The 15,542-nt window shown below is 46.8% G+C and overlaps 1 pseudogene; it reads right to left on the minus strand.

The window, feature by feature from the left end:
- Positions 1-1,620: 1,620 nt before the first annotated feature.
- LOC133361628 (zinc finger protein 721-like) lies at positions 1,621-14,653 on the minus strand (annotated as a pseudogene).
- Between the last annotated feature and the right edge of the window lie 889 nt (positions 14,654-15,542).

The following is a 15,542-nucleotide window of genomic DNA, read 5'->3' on the forward strand; positions in this document are numbered from 1 at the left end:
GAGTGTCCAAGCGTTCTCAACGGTACTACACATGCTTAACCAAGATTTGTGGTATACCATAGTTGTTACCAAGGATATTACGAGGGTTTAATTAATATTTTCCCAGTCTGTATTGCCGGGGATTCGTGCTTCTTATTCTCAAGTTATATTTTGATATCCTGAGGTTGAAGATATAGCTAAGCTTCAAACCTTACTGTTGTATTTTTAAAAACCCCAGTTAACTCGTAATGATTAACTGCCCTTGGGTGAATTTTGCTGTCCAAGGGAGGTTCATGACCCCTGCTGTTTTCGTCTTTTGTTTTATTGTGGGGGTTTTCCTTTATGGTGGCCTTCTCTTGAAGTCAACTGGGGATTTCCCGCAGAATCTCATTAATAATAATAATAGTACAATTTGTAACGCGCGCAAATTTGCAGACGTAGTGGCCGCAACTCAGAGGCGCGGAGCCAAGCTCAGAGTCGCTCAAAAGCATGATTGTAGAGGTGAGTTTTTAAGTGTCTCTTGAAGGAGGCGATTGAGGTGATGCTGCGAATGTGCAGAGGGATATCGTTCCAGACTGTTGGGGCTGCCACCGAGAAGCGGCGCGTAGACATGACCATCCTGGATCTTGGTATTGAGAGGAGGTCGTGAGTCGCGCTGCGCAGGCATCTGCCATGTGCTGAGCTGCAAGTTGTCAGTAATGAAGAAAGATATGGCGGGCAGGCGGATATGAAGGCATTGTGGCAGAGGCAGGCGGTCTTGTATGTGACCCTACTGGCAATGGGGAGCCAGTTGAGAGCGCGGAGACGAGCTAGTGAGTCGAGGCGGGGATGAGTGTGGGCAATGACGACGCGTGCTAGGTTATTTTGTAGTCTTTGAAGCTTCCTTAGGTTGCCAGCGGAGGTCCGGACAAGGACGGAGTTACAATAGTCAAGGCGAGACCCAACTATGCAACATGCCAAAGTGTTGGCAATTTCAGTAGAGATGAGAGGACGTATGTGTCTAAGAGCCTTCAGGTGAAAGTTACATGAGCTGATGATATGGTTGGTTTGACGGTCGAAGGATAAAGTTGAATCTAGGATGACACCGAGGTAGCTGAAGTGGTTGGTGAACTTGATGCTATGACCGAAGATGTGTATGTGTGTGGGGAGTGCTGCTGAATTGAGACGTTGCTTGGTACCTAACATGATGGCCACTGACTTTTTCGGATTAAGGGCTAGGTTGTGTGCAGTGAACCATTGTTGCACGGCGGTGGTACATTCCGAGAGCCTCTCGAATCCAGATGCATTGCTAGAATCTATGGCGGTGAATAGAATCGTGTCATCCGCGTATGAGTGATGCTTAACACCGAAGCTTGCAATGAGTCGGCCGATCGGGGAAGTGTAGGCTGTGAAGAGCAGGGGACCTAGAACAGAGCCCTGGGGAACCCCGCATAATGCTCTTGTTTCAGGCGATGTGGACATGCCCACCCCCCCCCCCTTGGGTTTGCCATTTTTTATTACATTTTATGACTTCCAAAACAGGCTTATGAGTAATTATCCTCCAGCTGTCTTTTGCGTGGCAAGGCAGGAGGCAGGGGGGGAGACTCACCCTTTCCGTGCCCCAGCACTACATCCCGATCAAAATTATTACAAAACAATAGAGAAAATCACTCAATTTAATTTTATGGAAAAGGCATATATACAACATGTTCTTCGAGTGTTTGTGATGAGATGATACAAAACAACTGAGTTGCTGAGGCGATTAAGCAACCACCATATAAATGCAAAAATTATTATAACATAGCATAACATAGAGAATGCTTCAGAGCTTATTGGTTCTGGCTCCTGGTTAGAGATCTACCCAACCCACAGGTCTGCAAATACTGGCTGCTCTTACTCTGCAGGTTGAACCTAGGAATTGAGTGTGCAACTTCACGTTATTCTAATTAAAGGCCTGTGACAAAAGTGCATTTATTGGAGCTTCATTGTCTCAAGCTTACACATCTACCGGGTCTCCATTTGACTTTGTATTGTCTAAGAAGTCCACCCACACCTCCACTTTCACAAACTCCTGGGAGTTGCCTCGCTCTGCCTCACAGTCAGAATTCTCCTCCTGCTTCACGTTGCCTCCATCGATGTGAAGGTCCAATTTTGGAGTTGAATCTTCATCTTCACATTTTACCATCGCTTCTTCGCTCTTTACCATCACTTCTTCACATTTCACCTCTTCAAAATCCACCTTGATACATTTCATTGCATCCAAGCTGGAATTAAATTCTGGTTCTTTTTTCAGCAGGGATGGGCTCATTGCAGCACTTGGACTTACACAAGCCGATTTCAGACTCCGCTCCTTGGGGATCTTCTGATGCCTGTGTTCTCTGGTGTCTTTGAAGATTTGATAACGTTGCAAATGCCTTCTCACACACAGTGCACTTGAAGGGTTTCTTTCCTGTGTGCGTTCTCTGGTGTATTTTAAGATGTGATGACCCTGTAAATGCCTTCTCACACACAGTGCAATTGAAGAGGTTCTTTCCTGTGTGCGTTCTCTGGTGTGTTGTTAGATGTGATGATCGTGCAAATGTCTTGTCACACACAGTGCACTTGAAGGGTTTCTCTCCTGTGTGTTCTCTGGTGTATTTTAAGACTTGATGACTGTGCAAATGCCTTCTCACACATAGTGCACTTGAAGGGTTTATCTCCTGTGTGCATTCTCTGATGTATTTTAAGACTTGATGACTGTGCAAATGCCTTCTCACACACAGTGCACTTGAAGGGTTTCTCTCCTGTGTGCGTTCTCTGGTGGTCGTGAAGATCTGATGACCATGCAAATGCACTTCCACACAAAGTGCACTTGAATGGTTTATCTCCTGTGTGCGTTCTCTGGTGGTCATGAAAATTTGATAACGTTGCAAATGCGCTTCCACACACAGTGCACATGAAGGGGGGTCTCCCCTGTGTGCGTTCTCTGGTGTGTTTTTAGATGTGATGACTCTGTAAATGCCTTCTCACACACAGTGCACTTGAAGGGTTTCTCCCCTGTGTGCGTTCTCTGGTGTGTTTTTAGATGTGATGACTCTGTAAATGCCTTCTCACACACAGTGCACTTGAATGGTTTCTCTCCTGTGTGAGTTCTCTGGTGCTGTGTCAAACTTCCAGTACGATCCGTGCTGTCTGCATACTGGTCGCATTGTTTCCTTCTTGTACCGAGCTGCGCCGAGTCCCTTTGCTCCATCAGACCAATTCTGCAGAGGAAGAGTCAGAGGAAGCGTCAGCTGCAGACAGAAAAACACATCCACACCATCTACGTCAGTATCAAGGCACAGATGAATGCATATATACACAGTCACAATTGACTTAAACATCTATACTTATTAATATTTTCATGATATAGTGAAAATAATTCCCCAATTCATCACGCGGGCTGCTAAGGTACACAATGAGAGGGCCAATGGTCATAAATATGACTGGACACCCTAGTGTCTTCAAAATGAATGTTTACCAAAAACTCCAAGCACACAATTTCGGTTGTCTAGCTACGACAGGAATATTTATTTAAGAAAAAGTAGCTAACATAGCAAAGTCTGTTGAAAAGAATATTATTTGTATTATGGAGAAATGTATAAATTAATGTTCATTTGCAACTTAGAGGTGTGAAGCCAGGCTCAGATGAGCTTGAATGCGAGGATGAACAGATCTAACTTCAGCTGCATATGTGCAGTGTTAATTTCCTGACTGTTTCCATTCTTATAAAATCTTGTTCTGTACCTGTTGAATTCCATGACGAAATGGGGCCTTGCATATGTTCTACAAAAAGATCACCTCAATGGGAAAATCTTGACTTAAAACTTGTGATAGCGGGAATTCACAATTCATATTCTGTCTCGGGTGTGGACCAATCAACTTCAAGGACAGTGCATACATTATCAGAGTTATGTTTTTTTTTCATTATGACTGCAGGTATTGTGGTCTATGCAAACATGACTCCTCGTAAAGGTGTCAGTTTTGTTGCCAGATAGAAGTGTAAAAAACAATTATCATTAAAATAGTTGTTCATCGGTCTAAAGGGTGCATCAGCAAAACCAACTCGGCAGAACGCTCCTGAATTAGAGTGCTGAGACTCATTGTTGTCATGTACTCGAGTGTGCACCATGGTGGCTGGGAGATGTTAACTGCCTCTCCTGGAATACAGGAGGTGGTGGGTTCGATCGCGACCCCTCCTGTATATTTGGAGTTTGCGTGTCTCTCTCTATCTCTCTCTCCCCGTGGTCGCGTGGATTTTCCTCCAGATCCTCAGGGTTTTCCCCTCCACGTTTAGAGTCAACATCACCACACGTTTAGAGTATTTGACCGACAGACATTTCCACACGTTGATAAGCCACTTTGTTGTGGGCTGGTCGCTTCTGAAAACAAGAGCGGTATAGCAGCTGAAGTGGGCTTGGCCTGGTAAGAGCAAAAAAACTGTAGAAATATTTAAAAGAAAAAAAAAATCATAGTGAGCCAGATGAAGACAAATTAAACTTCAGCAGAGAATTAAAGCAAATGCAATCAGGCGAGGGCAGGAGACAAGGTACCCTCATGGCTAGGCCCCGCGTTGTAATGTTCCAACCTGGACATCGATTCCATACTCGCTGCTACTCAATTGATATCCCTACGAGAGAGAGAGGAGCGAGGCTCTACCTGGGTAAACAACAACCACGATGTGAACTTCTCACCTCGGATCTCAATGAGCGCGCGCGCGGATCGGTAGCTTCCTGGTGTCTCGTGACGTCACACGACAGCAGGTAACATGACGTGACTGGCGGGGTACACCTCCCCCTCACGCCGAAGAGGTAATGCAGTGGTGACGTCAGAGAGCGGGGTTAGAGTTTAAATTTATTAAGATTCCATTGATTTTTTTTTTTGATTGCTTAGATTGCTTAAATATAAATGAGCTCTCTCTAGTCGTCTAGCCCAGCCTAAACACAAACCTGACAGTGGAACACCAGTGGCGCTGACCGAGACAGCCAACAACTATCCGGCCGCACAATATCTAGCGAAGATGACAGCGACGACGATACGAGCCCACTCCCAGAACCGGCAGTGCTCAGCTCCCGCTCTCAGCTGCTTTTATTGTACCCAGCGCGGCCTGGCTCCGCATTGGTCGCGCCTTTCTTCTCGAACCCTCTAGCAGGTTCCAGGGGCTTCCACATAGGGTCTTCCATGACTCTTGCCCCAGTTCCTCCGCCCTGCCGACACACTCGTGTATATGCTCACCGGCATGTGTACTGTTTGTCCACCGCAGTTGCCGTTGCAAATGCAACCGGTGGACAGGCAAAGCAACCCCGAGGAACACCACCAACACGAAAAAACAATTTACCCCAAAAAAGAAAACCTTGGTTGCAACACTTCCCGCGACCATACAGCACAACCGCAGTGTCTCCTGCGAACCATAACCACGTAGTACCACTCCGGCGCCCTCGCGGTGTTGTATGTGTTGTGTTATGAAATTTTGATAAAAATAATAAAAATTAATAATTTTCCAAAAAATGCGCAAATCGCATCAATTATGTTAATGTGTGTATTAACATGCATAAATTATGATGTGTGTAATTATATGCATCAATTATGATAATCTCGGAGATAATCGTAGTAATTTATGCGGATGCTTGCGATTATGTTACTGTGTGCAGTTATGATAATTAGGCTTAGTTTCGTTTATCCAGAGTTATATCAATCAGGATAACACGATTATCATCGATTAAACATTTACTGATTATCTTAGTGTGTTTGTTATTTTAGGTCTCCAGTTTCAGATCTCATCACAGGATACAGTTATCAAGAATAAGATAGTTTTGCATGGACTTGGATAGAAGCACTCGGACAGTTGGTGTTAAGCAATTTTAATTCTAAACAAGCACATGACATCTTCTTGGTTCTTTCGGTAAAGTCACGTAGAAGGGAAGTAATAAAATAATAAAAATAAAACATAATAAAACAATTCTCACGACGTTTCGGCCACAACGCAAGCAGCCGTCCTCAGGTGAAAACCAGGTCCGTCGAGGCGACAGAGTCTGAACCAGGTCCGCCTCGACGGACCTGGTTTTCACCTGAGGACGGCTGCTTGCGTTGTGGCCGAAACGTCGTGAGAATTGTTTTATTATGTTTTATTTTTATTATTTTATTACTTCCCTTCTACTTGACTTTACCGAAAGAACCAAGAAGATGAATCCCTGCAGTCACGAAAGCTTTAAATCGAAGCACATGACACTCTCTTATGCGAAAGCAGGTATACGTCAATAAATTCATGTAACTCGATTATGCAATTAACGAAAATGAATGACTAAAAATACTTCTTCTTTGGCGAAATTATGCAGTTAACGAAAATGAATGACTAAAAATACTTCTTCATTGGCGAAATTATGCAGTTAACGAAAATGAATGACTAAAACATTTCTTATTCATGTAACTCGACGGCAGCAACTGCTTTACACGATCAGTTGATATTGAACGCACCACCTCGAAATGGCAACCCTTTTTGGAACGCAAAGAAACATTTTTTTAAAAAGTCTTATTCGTGTGTGTGCTGTGTGTGCGTTGTCCCCTCGTAATATTAATTGTGTCGTTAGCTTGTGTGGTGTAGGAGGATACAAACAGCGGCCAGAAGTTTTCTCTGGGTTGGGCGTGGCCGCCGCGAGCCTCTCTTGCGTGTCTCTGCTTGTGACGTCCGAGTCGTGCTGCTCTTGCGCTCTCTCTCTCTCTACTGCTAGATGACGAGTTGGCACGACGCTCGGTGACACCCGGTGACGTCCGAGTCGTGTTGCTCTTGCGCTCTCTCTCTCTCCACTGCTGGATGACGAGTTGGCACGACGCTCGGTGACGCCCGGTGACGTCCGAGTCGTGTTGCTCTTGCGCTCTCTCTCCCTCTACTGCTAGATGACGAGTTGGCACGATGCTCGGTGACGCCCGGTGACGTTCGAGTCGTGTTGCTCTTGCGCTCTCTCTCTCTCCACTGCTGGATGACGAGTTGGCACGACGCTCGGTGACGCCCGGTGACGTCCGAGTCGTGCTGCTCTTGCGCTCTCTCTCCCTCTACTGCTAGATGACGAGTTGGCACGACGCTCGGTGACGCCCGGTGACGTCCGAGTTGTGCTGCTCTTGCGCTCTTTCTCTCTCCACTGCTGGATGACGAGTTGGCACGACGCTCGGTGACGCCCGGTGACGTCTTGTCTGTTTACACTGGTCTTTGGTAGGTGTGCCCTCAAACACACGGCGCATTCGATGGTGCTGTCCTCTTCCTCACAGCCGTTTGACCAGGCTTTCTCCACTGCTTCGCGCTCTCTGCTTTGCACACTTGGTCGACGCTTGGCGATCTCCGCCCTTTTACAGGTTGATTGCTTGTCGTCACTCGTCACTCTCTCTGCTCCGTGCTTCCCTTGTTCATGCAGCTGCCAGCTTCACTCGCACTTAACTTCGTTCTGCGAGAAGCGACACCGGATATCGGCATCGGTGTTTCGTGTCCTCACGACGCTCCGCCAGCCGGAGCACGGCTGAAACCCAGCCCCGATCCAGGTTGAACTCAGACTTCTGCGACTCAAACGACTCCTCCTCGTTCCATCACTTCTCGAGGCACAACCGCCCCAGCTCTCTTGCGAGCCCCCGTCGCAACGCTGCGTCGCAAGCCGAGTTGCGAGACTGAGCGTGACTTGGACAGATTGCTCTCAGGCGGTCACTCTCTGACCCCTCGTCGTCCCATCTCTCCTCGAGGCACGATCTGCCCCAACTCTCTTGTGAGCCCCGTCGCAACGCCGCGTCGCACGCCGAGTTGCGAGACTGAGCACGACTCAACCCAGACTGCTTGTTCGCTGTGTCTGTGCCTAACTCAAAACGTGACTCCCTTCTCTCTGCATTCCTTGCGAGTGGGCAACAAAAAAAAAACACAAACAGAGCGAGAAGAAGCAGACACCCCCGCGATCCCTCCTCGCGACCTTTCCTAACCCTCCAAGCATTCATGGGCCATCTGTTTGTGCTGCGGGGAGACAACGGCGGCCGTGCTTAACTCAAACACGCGAGCACCCTCTCCTCTCTCCGCGTCTCTTGCGAGAGAAAACAAACAATGTCAGCACAAACCCCCCCCCCCCGTGACCTTTTTGCTCCCTCCTTGCTTATCAGACCCCGCTGGAAGACAAAGGTGGCTGAGGAGATGTTTGCAATACATTTATGTGGTCCTGGGTGTTACATTTATTCTTGAATTATATTTTATGAGTTCCTTCGGTCTCAGTATCGGGGTTATCATTCGTCTATGTTTAATGAATATTCGTAATGATCCTCGTCACATTATTATTTTGGGGCTTCGCCAAGTTTAGTTCTCCAGAGATTGGTGTTTTATTCTGAGTTATATTTTAATGTCCTGAGGTTAAGCGTAACTATGTTTCCACTTAAGCTTTCTGGAATTCGTACTCTTTAGTTTTTAGGAATGTCGTGTAGGTAGGAAGCATATACTAATAATAAAAAAAATATTGTTTGTTGGTTAATTATCTTTGTTAAGTTTCTACTTTTCGGTAAGGAAAACGTTAAGAAAACGCGAGTTGCAACCGTTGTTTACTCTGCACCTTATCTGTACATCTCCAGATGTCTTGGGAGGCTAGTCCATACATCTTTTGTCCATCTGGATGTCTATGACCTTTCTGTGACCGAATTCTCAACATTTTAACCGCCCTCCATGTTTCATGGATTCCTGGTGTGCTTGTGAGGAGAAGTGAGTTGTTTTCATTGTTTAATTTAAAAAAAGATATATAGATAAAATAAAATATAATAAATTTTTTTTTTTTTTTATTGTTCTTAATAAATAAAGGGTATAGACACAACAGCGGACCGCCAACAAAAAGCACAACCCGCGGCAACCTCCCCAAAAACCGCCAACACGAAGCGCAACTGCGGCATGGGCAAGAACCCCATCAGGGACCGCATAACCGTGACGCCCACCACCCCCCCCCCAGGAGAGCCGATAACACAGGCCAAACAATATACACAACCCCCCCGAATCTCACCTTACAAGGGAGAGTCGGCCTTTACCAGAACATAGCTCACGTGAGCCGGTCCTCGACACTGGTCACCCCCGCCTTGGCAGGGTTTTGCATTCCTTGGGATTCCGAGGAATGGGAACAAAAAAACAATGGCCTAAGGGCACGGCCCGTCCCTGAAATCCGCAGTAGCATCAAATCAGATCCAGCCCCTGACACTTTGCACACGGCAGTCACGGAAAGCAACATGGAGCTTGGGAAGATATTGCCGGCAGGTTGGAGTGCTACGGTGGCGCTGCCGGCACCCTGCTGACACCCCGGCCAAGCCTCCACTTTGGGCCAATGCTGGCGGGCCTCGTGGCCCTGAATTTCCCAGGCCACCTTCAAGGACGTGATCCCCCAAGCCTTCCGATCCCCGACTCCCGCGCCAGCAGCCTTTCCACCGCCAAGGAGTCGATCGCCATCTCACCCGTCTGGGGGTACGCGGTCTGCCCCAGCACCAGAAGCGCCTCCCGGAAAGTGAAGGGTGTCTCGGCTTCCCCTCGCTTCTACTGGAGAAATCTCGTGCGGGCATCGCACGGGAGGCCAAAAATATCCCCTTGCAGCGCCATTAACTCTGCCGCCCCTCCAGCGCTGTCCCGCGCTTTTCGCAAAATAGCTCCCGCCAGCCATGCCAAGCCCTCCACGGGCAAAATGGCACCCACCACATGCGCGGTCTCCGGCCCAGGCTCCTCTGCTCTCTCACAGGGACGAGGATCGCTGTCAGGGTCCCTTCGTGACTCCTTTACACGCCGCTGGCTGTGGAGCGACTCCCGCGCTTCCCCGCGCTCCCCTCAACACGGTGGTCCTCGGCCATGCCGCCGGCGCATGACCGCGGAGGATTGGGCTCCTCTCTCGCCAATTTTCGCCACTCTCCCGCCGATCCGCAGCCGCTCTCTCTCCGCCAATGGGCTTCGTAACCGGGTTCCCGTGGCTGCCGGAGAGATGAATGTTTCGCCATTCCCATCCTCCGATGACACTATAGGTGTATTCTTTCTTCACCCCACTCCTAACACCAGATGTAGTGTCATCGTTGCGGGAGACAAGGTTTCTAAGGGGGCACCTTTATTAATACCTTCACAGGTTTGCCATCGCACTCCCTCGTCGTCAAACCTAGCATAAACACAACCCTGACCGTGTAACACCAATGGCACTGACCGAGACAGCCAACAACTATCCAGCGAAGACGGCATTGACAAAGGCAGCGAAGATGACAGCCACGAGGAGATGAGCCCACTCCCAAAACTGACAGCCCTGAGCTCCCACTCTCAGCTGCTTTTATGCTACCCAGTGTGGCCTGGCTCCGCCCTGGCCGCGCCTCCCTTCTCGAACCCACTAGCAGGTTCCAGGAGCTTCCAGATGGGGTCTTCCGTGACCCTTGCCCCAGTTCTTCTTCTCTGCCGACACACCGGTGTATATGCTCACTGGCGTGTGCACTATTTGTCGACCGCAGTTGCCGTTGCTGGACAACAATCGGCGTTATTACACTACACTAGTACAGCACACCGGTGTGTTGGAGAACAAATCGCGTAGTGGCGGGTTTCACTAAACATTTAAATTAATGCGATCTAATTATGGGCAATTAAGGTCCACATTAATGCAAATATTATCATAATATAGTGAATGCTTGGGTGCTTATTGGCTCTTACTCCTGGTTAGAGATCTACCCAACCCATATGTCCACAAATACTGGCTGCTCTTACTCTGCAGGTTGAACCTAGGAATTGAGTGTGCAACTTCACGTTATTTTAATTAAAGGCATGTGACAAAGGTGAATCTATTGGAGCTTCATTGTCTCAAGCTTACACATCTACCGGGTCTGCATTTGACTTTGTATTGTCTAAGAAGTCCACCCACACCTCCACTTCCACAAACTCCTGGGAGTTGCCTCGCTCTGCCTCACAGTCAGAATTCTCCTCCTGCTTCACGTTGCCTCCATCGATGTGAAGGTCCGATTTTGGAGTTGAATCTTCATATTCACATTTTACCATCGCTTCTTCGCTCTTCACCATCACTTCTTCACATTTCACCTCTTCAAAATCCACCTTGATACATTTCATTGCGTCCAAGCTGGAATTAAATTCAGGTTCTTTTTTCAGCAGGGATGAGCTCATTGCAGCACTTGGACTTGCACAAGCCGATTTCAGACTCCGCTCCTTGGGAATCTTCTGATGCCTGTGTGTTCTGTGGTGTCTTTGAAGATGTGAAGACCATGCAAATGCCTTCCCACACACAGTGCACTTAAAGGGTTTCTCCCCTGTGTGCATTCTCTGGTGTCTTTGAAGATTTGATGACTCTGTAAATGCCTTCTCACACATAGTGCACTTGAAGGGTTTCTCTCCGGTGTGTATTCTCTGGAGGTCGTGAAGATTTGATGTTGCAAATGCGCTTCCACACACAGTACACATGAAGGGGTTCTCCCCTGTATGCATTCTCTGGTGTGTTTTTAGATGTGATGACTCTGTAACTGCCTTCTCACAAACAGTGCATTTGAAGGGTTTCTCCCCTGTGTGTGTTCCCTGGTGGCTCTGAAGATTTGATGACTGTGCAAATGCCTTCTCACACATAGTGCACTTGAAGGGTTTCTCTCCTGTGTGCGTTCTCTGGTGACTCTGAAGATTTGATGACTTTGCAAATGCCTTCTCACACATAGTGCACTTGAAGGGGTTCTCTCCTGTGTGCGTTCTCTGGTGTTTTTTAAGATGCGATGATCGTGTAAATGCCTTCTCACACACAGTGCACTTGAAGGGTTTCTCTCCTGTGTGCGTTCTCTGGTGGTAGTGAAGAGTTGATGACTCTGTAAATGCCTTTTCACACATAGTGCACTTGAAGGGTTTCTCTCCGGTGTGTATTCTCTGGTGACTTTGAAGATTTGATGACTTTGCAAATGCGTTCTCACACATAGTGCACTTGAAGGGTTTATCTCCTGTGTGTGTTCTCTGGTGGTCGTGAAGAGTTGATGACTCTGTAAATGCCTTCTCACACATAGTGCACTTGAAGGGTTTCTCTCCTGTGTGCGTTCTCTGGTGGTAGTGAAGAGTTGATGACTCTGTAAATGCCTTCTCACACATAGTGCACCTGAAGGGTTTCTGTCCTGTGTGTGTTCTTTCGTGGTCGTGAAGATGTGATGACCGTGCAAATACCTTCCCACACACACTGCACTTGAAGGGTTTATCTCCTGTGTGTGTTCTCTGGTGTTTTTTAAGATGTGATGACTCTGTAAATGCCTTCTCACACATAGTGCACTTGAAGGGTTTCTCTCCTGTGTGCGTTCTCTGGTGACTCTGAAGATGTGATGACTCTGTAAATGCCTTCTCACACATAGTGCACTTGAAGGGTTTCTCTCCTGTGTGCATTCTCTGGTGACTCTGAAGATTTGATGACTTTGCAAATGCCTTTTCACACAGTGCACTTGAAGGGTTTCTCTCCTGTGTGCGTTCTCTGGTGTTTTTTAAGATGCGATGATCGTGCAAATGCCTTCTCACACACAGTGCACTTGAAGGGTTTCTCTCCTGTGTGCGTTCTCTGGTGACTCTGAAGATTTGATGACTTTGCAAATGCCTTTTCACACATAGTGCACTTGAAGGGTTTCTCTCCTGTGTGCGTTCTCTGGTGTTTTTTAAGATGCGATGATCTTGCAAATGCCTTCTCACACACAGTGCACTTGAAGGGTTTCTCTCCTGTGTGCGTTCTCTGGTGGTAGTGAAGAGTTGATGACTCTGTAAATGCCTTCTCACACGTAGTGCACTTGAAGGGTTTCTCTCCTGTGTGCGTTCTCTGGTGGGAGTGAAGAGTTGATGACTCTGTAAATGCCTTCTCACACATAGTGCACTTGAAGGGTTTCTCTCCGGTGTGTATTCTCTGGTGTCTTTGAAGATTTGATGACTTTGCAAATGCCTTCTCACACATAGTGCACTTGAAGGGTTTCTCTCCTGTGTGTGTTCTCTGGTGGTCGTGAAGAGTTGATGACTCTGTAAATGCCTTCTCACACATAGTGCACCTGAAGGGTTTCTGTCCTGTGTGTGTTCTTTCGTGGTCATGAAGATGTGATGACCGTGCAAATACCTTCCCACACACACTGCACTTGAAGGGTTTATCTCCTGTGTGTGTTCTCTGGTGTTTTTTAAGATGTGATGACTCTGTAAATGCCTTCTCACACATAGTGCACTTGAAGGGTTTCTCTCCTGTGTGCGTTCTCTGGTGACTCTGAAGATGTGATGACTTTGCAAATGCCTTCTCACACACAGTGCACTTGAATGGTTTCTCTCCAGTGTGTGTTCTCTGGTGTTTTTTAAGATGTGATGACTCTGTAAATGCCTTCTCACACATAGTGCACTTGAAGGGTTTCTCTCCTGTGTGCGTTCTCTGGTGACTCTGAAGATTTGATGACTTTGCAAATGCCTTTTCACACATAGTGCACTTGAAGGGTTTCTCTCCTGTGTGCGTTCTCTGGTGTTTTTTAAGATGCGATGATCGTGCAAATGCCTTCTCACACACAGTGCACTTGAAGGGTTTCTCTCCTGTGTGCGTTCTCTGGTGGTAGTGAAGAGTTGATGACTCTGTAAATGCCTTCTCACACGTAGTGCACTTGAAGGGTTTCTCTCCGGTGTGTATTCTCTGGTGACTTTGAAGATTTGATGACTTTGCAAATGCCTTATCACACATAGTGCACTTGAAGGGTTTCTCTCCTGTGTGTGTTCTCTGGTGGTCGTGAAGAGTTGATGACTCTGTAAATGCCTTCTCACACATAGTGCACTTGAAGGGTTTCTCTCCTGTGTGTGTTCTTTCGTGGTCGTGAAGATGTGATGACCGTGCAAATACCTTCCCACACACACTGCACTTGAAGGGTTTATCTCCTGTGTGTATTCTCTGATGGGTCTGAAGATTTGAAAACGTTGCAAATGCCTTCTCACACACAGTGCACTTGAAGGGTTTATCTTCTGTGTGTGTTCTCTGGTGGTGCTTTACATTTGATAACGTTGCAAATGCCTTCTCACACACAGTGCACTTGAAGGGTTTCACTCCTGTGTGCATTCTCTGGTGTGTTTTCAGATGTGATAACGTTGAAAATGCCTTCTCACACACAGTGCACTTGAAGGGTTTCTCTCCTGTGTGTGTTCTCTGGTGTTTCTTAAGATCTTTTGACTTTGCAAATGCCTTTTCACACACAAAGCACTTGAAGGGTTTCTCTCCCGTGTGTGTTCTTTGGTGTGTTTGAAGATATGACTTTGCAAATGCTTTATCGCACAAAAGGCACCTGAAGGGTTTCTCTCCCCTGTGTGTTTTCTGGTGTCGTTTCAGAGGAGATGAACCTGAAAATACCTTTACACACAAACTGCACTTGAAAGGTTTCTCTTCCGTGTGTGTTCTCTGGTGGATCTGAAGAGTTGATGACTGTGCATATGCCTTGTTACACACAGTGCACTTGAATGGTTTCTCTCCTGTGTGAGTTCTCTGGTGCTGTGTCAAACTTCCAGTACGATCCGTGCTGTCTGCATACTGGTCGCATTGTTTCCTTCTTGTACCGAGCTGCGCCGAGTCCCTTTGCTCCATCAGACCAATTCTGCAGAGGAAGAGTCAGAGGAAGCGTCAGCTGCAGACAGAAAAACATATCCACACCATCTACGTCAATATCAAGGCACAGAGTAATGCATATACACAGTCACACATGACATACACATCTATACTTATTCATATTTTCATGATATAGTGAAAATAACTCGCCAATTCATCACGCGGGCTGTTAAGGCACACAATGAGAGGGCCAATGGTCATAAATATGCCTGGATGCTCTAGTATCTTCAAAATGAATGTTTACCCAAAACTCCACGCACACAATTTCGGCTGTCTAGCTATGAAAGGAAGATTTAAGAAAAATCCAGCTATAATAACAAAGTGTGTTGAAAATAATACTATTTGTATTATGCAGAAATTCATAAATTAATGTTCAGATGTGCTTAAATGCTCGGATGAATAGATCTAACTTCAGCTGCATACAGTGAGAGAGAAAAGTATTTGATCCCCTGCTGATTTTGTACGTTTGCCCACTGACAAAAAAATGAGCAGTCTATAATTTTAATGGTAGGTTTATTTGAACTCTGAGAGACAGAATAACAAAATCCAGAAAAATGTATGTAAATTTTTTTATAAATTGATTTGCATTCTAATGAGGGAAATAAGTATTTGACCCCTCTGCAAAACATGGCTTAGAACTTGGTGGCAAAACCCTTGTTGGAAATCACAGAGGTTAGACGTTTCTTGTAGTTAGCTACCAGGTTTGCACACATCTCAGGAGGGATTTTGTCCCACTCCTCTTTGCAGATCTTCTCTAAGTCATTAAGGTTTCGAGGCTGACGTTTGGCAACTCGAACCTTCAGCTCCCGCCACAGATTTTCTAAGGGATTAAGGTCTGGAGACTGGCTAGGCCACTCCAGGACCTTAATATGCTTCTTCTTGAGCCACTCCTTTGTTGCCTTGGCTGTGTGTTTTGGGTCATTGTCATGCTGGAATACCCATCCACGACCCATTTTCAATGCCCTGGCTGAG

The sequence above is a fragment of the Lethenteron reissneri genome, unplaced genomic scaffold (genome assembly GCF_015708825.2).
Source record: "Lethenteron reissneri isolate LAM-NWPU_2019-01 unplaced genomic scaffold, ASM1570882v1 scaffold_115, whole genome shotgun sequence".
Taxonomy (NCBI): domain Eukaryota; kingdom Metazoa; phylum Chordata; class Hyperoartia; order Petromyzontiformes; family Petromyzontidae; genus Lethenteron; species Lethenteron reissneri.